The sequence below is a fragment of the Propithecus coquereli genome, unplaced genomic scaffold (assembly GCF_000956105.1).
Source record: "Propithecus coquereli isolate 6110/MARCELLA unplaced genomic scaffold, Pcoq_1.0 Scaffold491, whole genome shotgun sequence".
NCBI classification, from domain to species: Eukaryota; Metazoa; Chordata; class Mammalia; order Primates; family Indriidae; genus Propithecus; species Propithecus coquereli.
The window spans coordinates 683,925-693,200 of record NW_012150741.1 but is presented as its reverse complement, the minus strand read 5'-3'; the positions used below and the strand labels follow the sequence as shown (position 1 = coordinate 693,200).

The window sequence follows — 9,276 nt, the reverse complement described above, 5'->3', positions numbered from 1 at the left end:
ATAGAAAAAATTAGCCGGGCATGGTGGCGCATGCCTGTAGTCCCAGCTACTCGGGAGGCTGAGGCAGGAGGATCGCTTGAGCCCAGGAGTTTGAGGTTGTTGTGAGCTAGGCTGACGCCATGGCACTCCAGCCCGGGCAAGAGAATGAGACTCTGTCTCAAAAAAAAAACCCTCACTATTGAAGAAAGACATTGACTTTTTCATTCACACTAAGAAGTAATATGTAAACTAACAATTGCCTTAGCCCACTATGTTAGCCACCACACTAAACTGTAGATAACAAAAAAGGAGCTTAAGATCTAGTGAAATAAAATTCCTTATGTTCTACTCACCACTAACCACCATTCTCCAACTTCTAGGAAGGTGGGAAATATTCTTTGTCATTACATCATTAATACTTAACATTGTGCCTACCCTTTATTAGGTACTGCAACACAATTATTGAACTGACTTAAGATTATGGATGAAATTCAGAATCTGAGTTATTACAGTTGTGTCTGAGTGTTGGTCTTAATTTCCTATTCATTTGTTTATTTACCATTTAAAAAATATGGTCAATATTGTGTTGGTTCATTCTTTCATTTCTTCTAATTCTATTCAACCATTGGCCTATCTTACCCTTTTAGACCTATTCTAGACACTGCATATAAAAATGGTCTATTCTCAAGCAGGGTCTTGTGGAGGAGTTGGACATATTAAGTGGCGATAATTAAAATCCAAGGAAAAAAATTCTACAAAGAGATAGTGTTCTGGAGAGGAAACCTGAGGAGTATCAGGAATAAAACATCACAGGGTCGGGGTGATATGAGCAGAATCTGCAGAGTATGGGAAAGGATTTCCTAGAAATCAAGGGGGGACAAAATTGCTTGGGGCACCATTTTTGGATTTTAAGCAGGAAAGAATGACCTGATCAAATTTGCATATTAGAAAGATCACTAATGCGCACTGCAGAGGGTGAACTGTGGGGTACGGCAGGAGAGAAGGCCAAAGGGCCAGTTAGGGGGACCTGAGTTAATGGAGGGCAGTGCACATGAAGAGGAGAGGATGGAATTGAAAGATTCTTTTTTGTTTTTTTGGTTTTTTTTTGAGACAGGATCTCATTCTGTTGCCCGAGCTAGAGTGCAGTGGCATCAGCCTAGCTCACAGCAACCTCAAACTACAGGGCTCAAGCGATCCTCCTGCCTCAGCCTCCATGCACACGCCACTACAGGAAGGATTCTTAAGAATGACAGAGCTTGGAGATGGACTAACTGTGAGAAGTAAAGAAGAAAAAGGCTTCTAGTTAGATTTCCAAGTGTCTCAATTGGGTGATACTTATGAAGGACCATTAACAAAGATTTTTCTTTTTTTTTTAAATTACATGAGCACAGACTTTCTCTCTCGCCTTTTTAAGGTCAGCAGAAAGAGTGGTTTGGTTTGTTTATACCCTCTTTCTAAAGAGGACTTGAGAACCCTTACAGAAATATATGCCTGTAGCAATACTTTAAATAGACTGAGAAATAACGGAGAAAGGAAAATAATGGCCAGAAATGGCTCTCATTATGGAGTACATACTGGACGTCAGGCACCGTCCTAAGTAAGCCCTTACATGTCATGTTATGGAGCACAGCAGAGAAGTCTGAGCTGGAGACGGAGATCCGAGTGATAAGTGAAGCAACTGGAGCAGATAAGGTCAGCTAGGGAGAGTCCTGGGAAGAGAAAAGAAAGCCTAAGGAACAATAATTAAGGTGTTCATAGAGGAAAATGGCCTAAAAAGAACACAAGGAAGGAGCAATCAAAAGATAGAAGATAGCCAGGAACGAATGGTGTCAGAGAGGTCACGGCAGAATAAAAATTTAGGAAGGCAGTAGTCCGCATTGTAAAATGCTGCCGGGAGTTCGAGGTACACGATGAAGTGACTAAGAACTTTACACGGCCCTTTGCCAGAACAATTTCACTGCATTGGCAGGTGGGGCAGATTTTCTATTTTAACCGCTTGAAGAGTGACTAGAAGGCCAGGAAGTGGATGAAGTGAAATTAGAGGACTTTTTCAAGACTAACAGCAAAGGGTAGAGGGAGACACAGTAACCCTAGGAGGCAGTTCAGGGCCAAAGGTGAATTCTATTATGATGGAAAAGACAAGCACCAGTCAAGGACAAAGAAAATCTTTGTGAAGGTGTATTTTTGTCATAGATATACCTAAGCTTGCAGTTTTGCTTCCCATTATTTATGAATTTTATATGCCAAGTGTTCTTTCTTGAAAACATTGTCAGTTTCCTTATAAAGGAATTTAGTTCTTAAAGGATCGTTGACTATTCCTATATTCACACGTCAATGATCAGTGAGCCATTTTCAGCACAAGTGCTCAGGGATTGTGGGTCACATTCTAGTTCCCTTTTTCAGGTTAGAAGACTAGTTTATCTCAGAGGAAATCAATTAAAGAGGTAGGTCAGTATACTACCCAGGGTAAACTAAGAGACAAAAAGGAAGAAGAATCAAAAACAATCAATCATTCAAGTAAGTGTGTCAGCCAATTCCATTTTTAAATACTTCTTAAAATAGAAATATGCCTGCCCAAGGCCCTGGAACTCTCCCAAAGATAAATTTCTTGTATGCTGCATCCTTTCCCAACACTGAACAAGCCAGGTGACCCATAAGACAACTTCTCGTTTGGTTTTCAAAAAAAACCCTATTTCCCATTTAGATTACAGAGAGGGTAGAAAGTTTTCAATTTGTTTCATTTTCAGAAGTGACATCTCCCAAGACAATTACTCATTTCCTACAAGTTCTATCTTTCCTTTAAAGAAATATCAGAAATTTCTAACCACTGTGCTCATATTGCCACGCTCACGGTATAGAATGGTCCAGTTACTAAGACTGACTCACTGGATGTATGTGCTTGGTGGTGTGGAAGAGAAAGCATGGGCTTTGAAGGCCAAAAGACCTGCGTCTTTTTTTTTTTTTTTTTACTTATTTTTATTATAGTATTACTTAAACACAGGCACTTATCCGATTAAATATTGCTTATAGCTTTTATATAACTACAGAACTAAAATTTAAAAATAAAATGCAAACTCCATAAAAATCAAACTAACAACATTAACGTGACAGGTGACATTCTTTGGCTGATGTGAAATCACTGGTGTAACACACATCTAGTCCTGAGCTCGATGGCGCAGGTACTTCTGAGCTCTGCACGGCTATACTGTGAAGGGCCTGGTGACATCTGCGCAGCTATCATTCCGCAGAAAGACCTGGTTTTAAATCCTGGCTTTTCATTCTATAATAATTCTATAACTGTGGGCAAGTTCCTTAATCTATCTGAGCCTTAATTCATTCTCTTACTCATATGTATTAAAATAATATTACATATCCCACGAAGTTATGAAGCTTAAAAGCATCTAGCAGGGTACTGGGCATATAATAAATTTTCAAAAACATTAATTTTCTTATCCCGTTTAAACCTCGAAAGCCAACTCAGTTGTACCTCACCGGCCCCATGAAACCTTTCTAACCACTCCATCCTACACCATTCACCTTCTTCTCTGAACTCCTAACGTACCTACCCGAACATAATTTTGCACTCAAGGATATAGTATTCAATATACAAGCATAGTTTACTACGCTTATATCTGATGTGCTCGATCTTGAGGGCACGACCCTTTCTTATTATACCCACAGTTTTTAAGCATAATACTGAGCACATAACTAAGACCACTGCTGACTTAGAATGCTGTTATTTTAGAATCCAATAGTACCCACAGATCTCCTAACTCTACCAATTAGCCGATTAAGAAACTGGGACTAGAGAAGTTAAATGGTTTGCCTGAGAAGGCATAAACTACGTGCTTAGCTGAAGAGTAAGCTAGGTATCCTCCCTTGTGACCCAGGGAGCTTTTTTACCTTGTGCCTGCTGCTCTGGAGTGAAGCACAGACGGGAAGTCCACAAAGGGCCTCCGTAAGCCAGAAAATATCTGCGTTCCCTGTATTAAAACACTTCGAATGGAATGGGATAGACGTGCTCATCTGCAAACTGTCCCAAACACAAAATAGGAGTTTGGGGAGCATTACACGCAAGCAGATTAACTGACATTCCTCTGCTGCCATCTTATGGGCATAGATGATTAGGACACAGGGGCTTATTTTCATCTGAGAAATAACTGTATTCAGTAAACATTTACCCAACATCTACGGTGTATTAGGCTCTGTGGTGTGAAGAAAACTCAATTTAAAAAAGCAGCATCAAGAAGCTCATAATGTAGTAATGAAGAGAGACCACATGCCATTTAATTAATTAGTAAACCCGTCCTGAGAACAGGGCTACAAAAGAACACGAGGGAGAGAATAATAGATTCAGCCTCGGGCTTGGGGAGCAGGGCAATCAGTAGTGGGGTTTATGCGCAGGAGTTCTTACGGTACAAATACGATTTCGTAAGCAGAGAAGGTGAGAAAAAGCCATTCCAGAAAGAAGGTTACATGTGGATCAAGGAAGAGGGTCATGAAAGTAAAACGTTCAGGAAATGGTCTAAGTTTTCCACCTAGGTAAAGTGACACAATTACCAAAGATACAAAATACAGGAAGAAGAGTAGACAGAAAGGGATTTAAAAAAAAGGAGAATCGTATAGTTCTGAATAAGTAGAATTCAAAGAGTCTGATGAGTAATCTCTCTACAAGACTAAAACGACTAACCATCAGCGGGATTTTCTATACTGCCTGAAGCGGCATGATTTTGAATTTTGTCCAGAAACTAGTCCTCTGAGCATACAAGATCAATTAGGAAACTTCTCATCTTATATACGTGGAAAACATACTTCCATTAAGAGTCAATCTGACTATAGAGTTTGTAGTAAGTGAACAGCTTTTCCCCAGAAGACCTTATTGAACTAGTCTCTTCATTTGATAATTTCAAAGGCTGCCTCAAGTTTCAATCTGCCCCTTCACCTACCAAACCAGCTTCTCTCTGTAATTGCCCTAAATATCCGACAATTTGTCCCTGCTTTATTTAAAATATATATTATGTAATATTTAAGACAAACAAGACATAAAGAATACTACAACTACCAGCTCTGTATTACCATCCAACTTAAGAATAACAGTACCAATATCAGTTTCCTCTTAAAAAGAGAAGCATATTCCTACTTCTTGAAATTCTTGATTGTCCTCTACTACCCTAACCTCTCGGGTATGACCCTTAAGTCAGTGCACATGATTAAATTCGTTAGGAATATAAAGGAACACCAGAGAAGTTTCAAACTGGTTATTCCGAACACTCTGTATCTTACCACTGCCCTCTCCTCCTCCCCCAGCCACACCAGCAAAACAACACATGCGACCAAGCCAGCTTCCCAAAGACCCGTAAGGAAATGGAGAAGTCAAACAGTAGAAACAAGCCTCTAGGATATCAAAGCTATCAAACAAAGAAATTTTACCTGCTGCTTCTGCCATTCCATGTCCAGCACTTGTTGATGTCTCAACTCAGCACACCTCAGTTAGCCCCCAAACGCTGAGAGTGCGAGTAAAACCATGGCAGAGGTTTGTCTCAGTTCCCCAGAACGCACAGATCAACTTCCCGTGCCTCTGATTTCCATACAACTGGGAATGGCGAGGAACTCCACTGCCAGATCAAATCATTCCAGGTGAGAGCAGGTCAAGGTACCTCAGACACACCTTGCCACACACCTGTGTGGCAGCTTTCCCAGAAGCCCAATTTTCAGCAAACAGGTGCCACTCCTCTGGCTGGCCTTCCCTAGTAAACACCAGAGCCCATTTTATGAGATTGTTACAAGCAACTGTCTTTTTCTAATATGAGAAAATCAACTGGTAGAAGTGAAGCAGGGGGTTGAGTGAGGGCACAAAATTTTGGTCCCTCCTACATGTCACCAATACTCACAGCTCTGAAAAAAGAACCACTTTATCAGAAGGAGATTAACTGTAAAAACATGGCTGATAAGAGCCTTGAGTAGCAGGTGTTAGGTGACTGCTTCTTTACTCTGAAGTGGCTGGGGAAATGGGATTGAACCACCAGAGGTTCTGCTACACGAGGGAATGTATTCTTGTCCTTTCTTCTCAACACATGGACTGAGGCTTTTTAAGCCTCCACTCCTGAACAGTTAAGTGGTGTGCTAAGGAAATGCATGAGAAATGCCCTTATCTCTGGAAAATGAAGTGAGATGGTATTGCGATAGCCGTGTTTAGCAACAGAAATATGAGAAAAAGAAAATAGACTTTTCATTCAAGGCTTTAAATCTCATTGTGTTAATTCTTAATAGACAACATCCAGGTCTTCCTTCCCAGAACTGTTTAATGGGGCTAAACAGTACTAATGCAATTTTCAAACAGGTTTATTGAGATATAATTCACATACTCATTAAGTGTACCATTCAATAGTTTCAGTTTATTCACAGGGTTATATAATCATCACAATAACCAATATAAAAACATGTATACCCTAGTATCAAAAATATCCAATATCACATAGTATGGAATACACTTGTTTGCAAAACAACAGAAACTTAAGCAGGAAAGGAATCTGTGGAAGGGAATTACTAGTGTTTTTAATACAAAGAATATCACTAGGATAGGAGACCCAGGCTCAAACTTTCCTGCAAGGGGCAACTGCTAGCATTATCATCACACTTATTTCACTAGTTGTCACTTCAAATAAATGTGCAAGTGCTTAGGTTCCTGAACACCTCCTAGCGAGGGGAGAAAAGGCATCAAAAAGTACCTGCATATGGCTATCACTTACTATGTTACCACTGTGGAGATTTTCCCTTTGGGCTTCAGAAAGCACATCACAGCAATGCATGACATTATAAACAATAGGCAAAGAGATCAAAGACAGGACGAAGGGGTTTAGATTAAGAAATTAAGTCTCATAACCCTGAGATATAGAATCCCTATAGCATGTAGAGTTTAAACATTAGATACAACAATCTGAAATCTAAAATGGAACCACTATTTAGCATTTGGGGTTAGATCTTATTTCCAAATATATTAGCTTTGAAGAAGCTAGGCACAGATCTTAAGGAAAGCCAAAAAAGCATTTTATTGATAACAACATAAAAAATTGTCATATATATCTCTAAATTGGTTTGTAGTTTGCAAACTGCTTTCACACAGTCTGTTTCATTTGACCCTCACAATATCCCCGTGAGATAGGCTTAGGGACATCTGGGTTACCCATGAATTATTTCTAATCCCCACAACCAGCATACACGGTGGTATTATCCCTTTTTTTACACATATGGAATGGGTCAGAAAGGGAACCTGATTTATTTAACCAAAATCACACAGCAAATAAGAGGCTGAACTAGAATTTAAATCGATCCTGTGCTCTTCCCAATAAGTCCAGCCTTTCACAGTTACATAGGAGTGTACAGTTATCTAGGGGTAGCCTAATTTCACATATCATCATTATCATTTCAAAGTAGACATATTCTGAAAAAAATCACAAAAAAAAAATGTGCCATATAACACTGAAAGCAGTTTTGTTTGCAAAGTGTTTTCAGCCTGGTAAAGCCTCTTGTTATTCTGTTACCTAAGGATCAGGGCCCAACCACTTTTTCCTTTCTTTCTATTCCAGAATTGTTTGGAGTCCCACAGCATAATCCTAATTGTATAAGCAACCCAGAGACCTCCAGAATGGCAATATAATAGAAAATGTACCTTCTGCTCCATACATTTCAGTCTCTTCCTGTTCAATATTCATACTTTGGAAGAGAGAGATTATATCAGTGGAGAAAAAACTTGGTAAATTCAGCATTGCTGCAGACTTTTAGATTAAGACTCATTTTAGAACAAAAATGGAGAGAGACTGGAGGAGTTTGTAAAATCTCTTTTCTAGAGTACCTTTTTGAATTGACAGCTGCCAGTCTTTAGCTTAGAGACAGAGGGATGAACGCAATGACTTTTAAAAAACCATGACTCAGAGTTTAATTACTTGGTTTAAAATTCTAACATTCCAAAGATGATGCCAAATTAATCTGCTGACAGCTTCACATTAGCAGGAATAACTACCTTAGAATCCCCACGGGATTCAAGAAGGTTGATATGGGTGGTATATATAACTCAGCCAGTACTGACCGTATCTTAACCAAGCAAAGCAGAATCGCATGTAATGTGGCTATTTGGGAGAGAGAAACAATTTTAGCGAGTTGTGGAGGAAAACTATGTTTAGCCATTTCTATAAAAAAAGAAAGGCCACCCACAAAAAAGATGTAAAATTGAGTGTTGGTGTCGGGGGAGAGGAAAAAGGCTAGAGGAGAAATAGAACAAGAGAATCAAAGGCAGACACTATCAGACTCTAATATTAGCCGAAGGACTTGTTTACATTTTGTTGCTAAGGAAAACCTGGAGCTTTGGAAAGTGAACCCAACCACTACACTATTGTGACAGCTGCTGCTTGGCTCTGGTATCCCTGCAGAGTTATCTGCCAACTGCTTGCCACTTGCCACTTCTGTCTGCCAGGCGAATCAGCCCCTTTGTGATCACGTGGAGATGTTGGTTTCCTAGTCCCCACAGCAATCCAAAGACTGGATGGGGGTTATCAGAATGCCATGAAGATAGAGACTGTTGTATTCTGAGCTGTGGATGAAGAAGGACTGGCCCCTGAATCAAAACCTTTATTCTGAATGAATAATGCTTAAATTCTAAGGAAGAAATACTGAGTTCCATGAGGAGAAAGCAGAGGCCTAAGTGATGGTCTCCACTGTGCCTCTGACTCAAAGTGTGATATTAAGCAAACTATTCTTTTAGGACCTCAGCATTGCTATTTGTAAAATAGGAAGCGTAACTCCTATTCCTTCCCGTCACGTACAGAGAATACATTTGAGCACACTTGAGCGTTTTCAGAAAGAAAACTCCCAAACCCAACAGAATGCCCTTCTCAAAAGTAATAAACTCTTTCAGAAGTTCTGCCCTGAGCTATGTATGCAAAATCACAAATTATCTAGGCTCCCATAAACCTTGAATCTTTGACTATTATATTTGCTCTTCAACGACCACAGCCATCTTCACAGATTTACATTCTCAGAGATTGTTATCCCTATTGTTAATTTTTTTTCAAGCCTCCCTACTCCCTCTGTCCCGTTATAACAATAATATTTTGTCAATCTGGAACTTTGGAAAATACAGAAAAAAATAAAATAAAATAAAAATTATCTGTAATCTCCCAGAAAAATCCAGTGTTAACATTTCCATGTTTATTACTATTTGGTATCATAATGTATTCTTTTGTATCTAGCTTTCACAACCTATCAGTAGTTAAACTGAGTAGAGAATTGTTACCACCAGGG

The 9,276-nt window shown here is 39.4% G+C and overlaps 1 protein-coding gene across 3 annotated transcripts in view; it reads right to left on the bottom strand.

The window, feature by feature from the left end:
* PPP1R12B (protein phosphatase 1, regulatory subunit 12B) overlaps positions 1-9,276 on the bottom strand; it is a 229,418-nt gene that overhangs the window by 130,154 nt on the left and 89,988 nt on the right. Inside the window, exon 1 of one of the 3 annotated variants that reach the window (XM_012655954.1) lies at positions 5,410-5,770. The exons of the other annotated variants lie outside the window; for them this stretch is intronic. The gene's annotated coding sequence lies outside the window, so the exon portion shown is untranslated. Of the gene's footprint in view, positions 1-5,409; positions 5,771-9,276 lie in introns of those variants that run through there. 3 annotated transcript variants of the gene reach the window in all.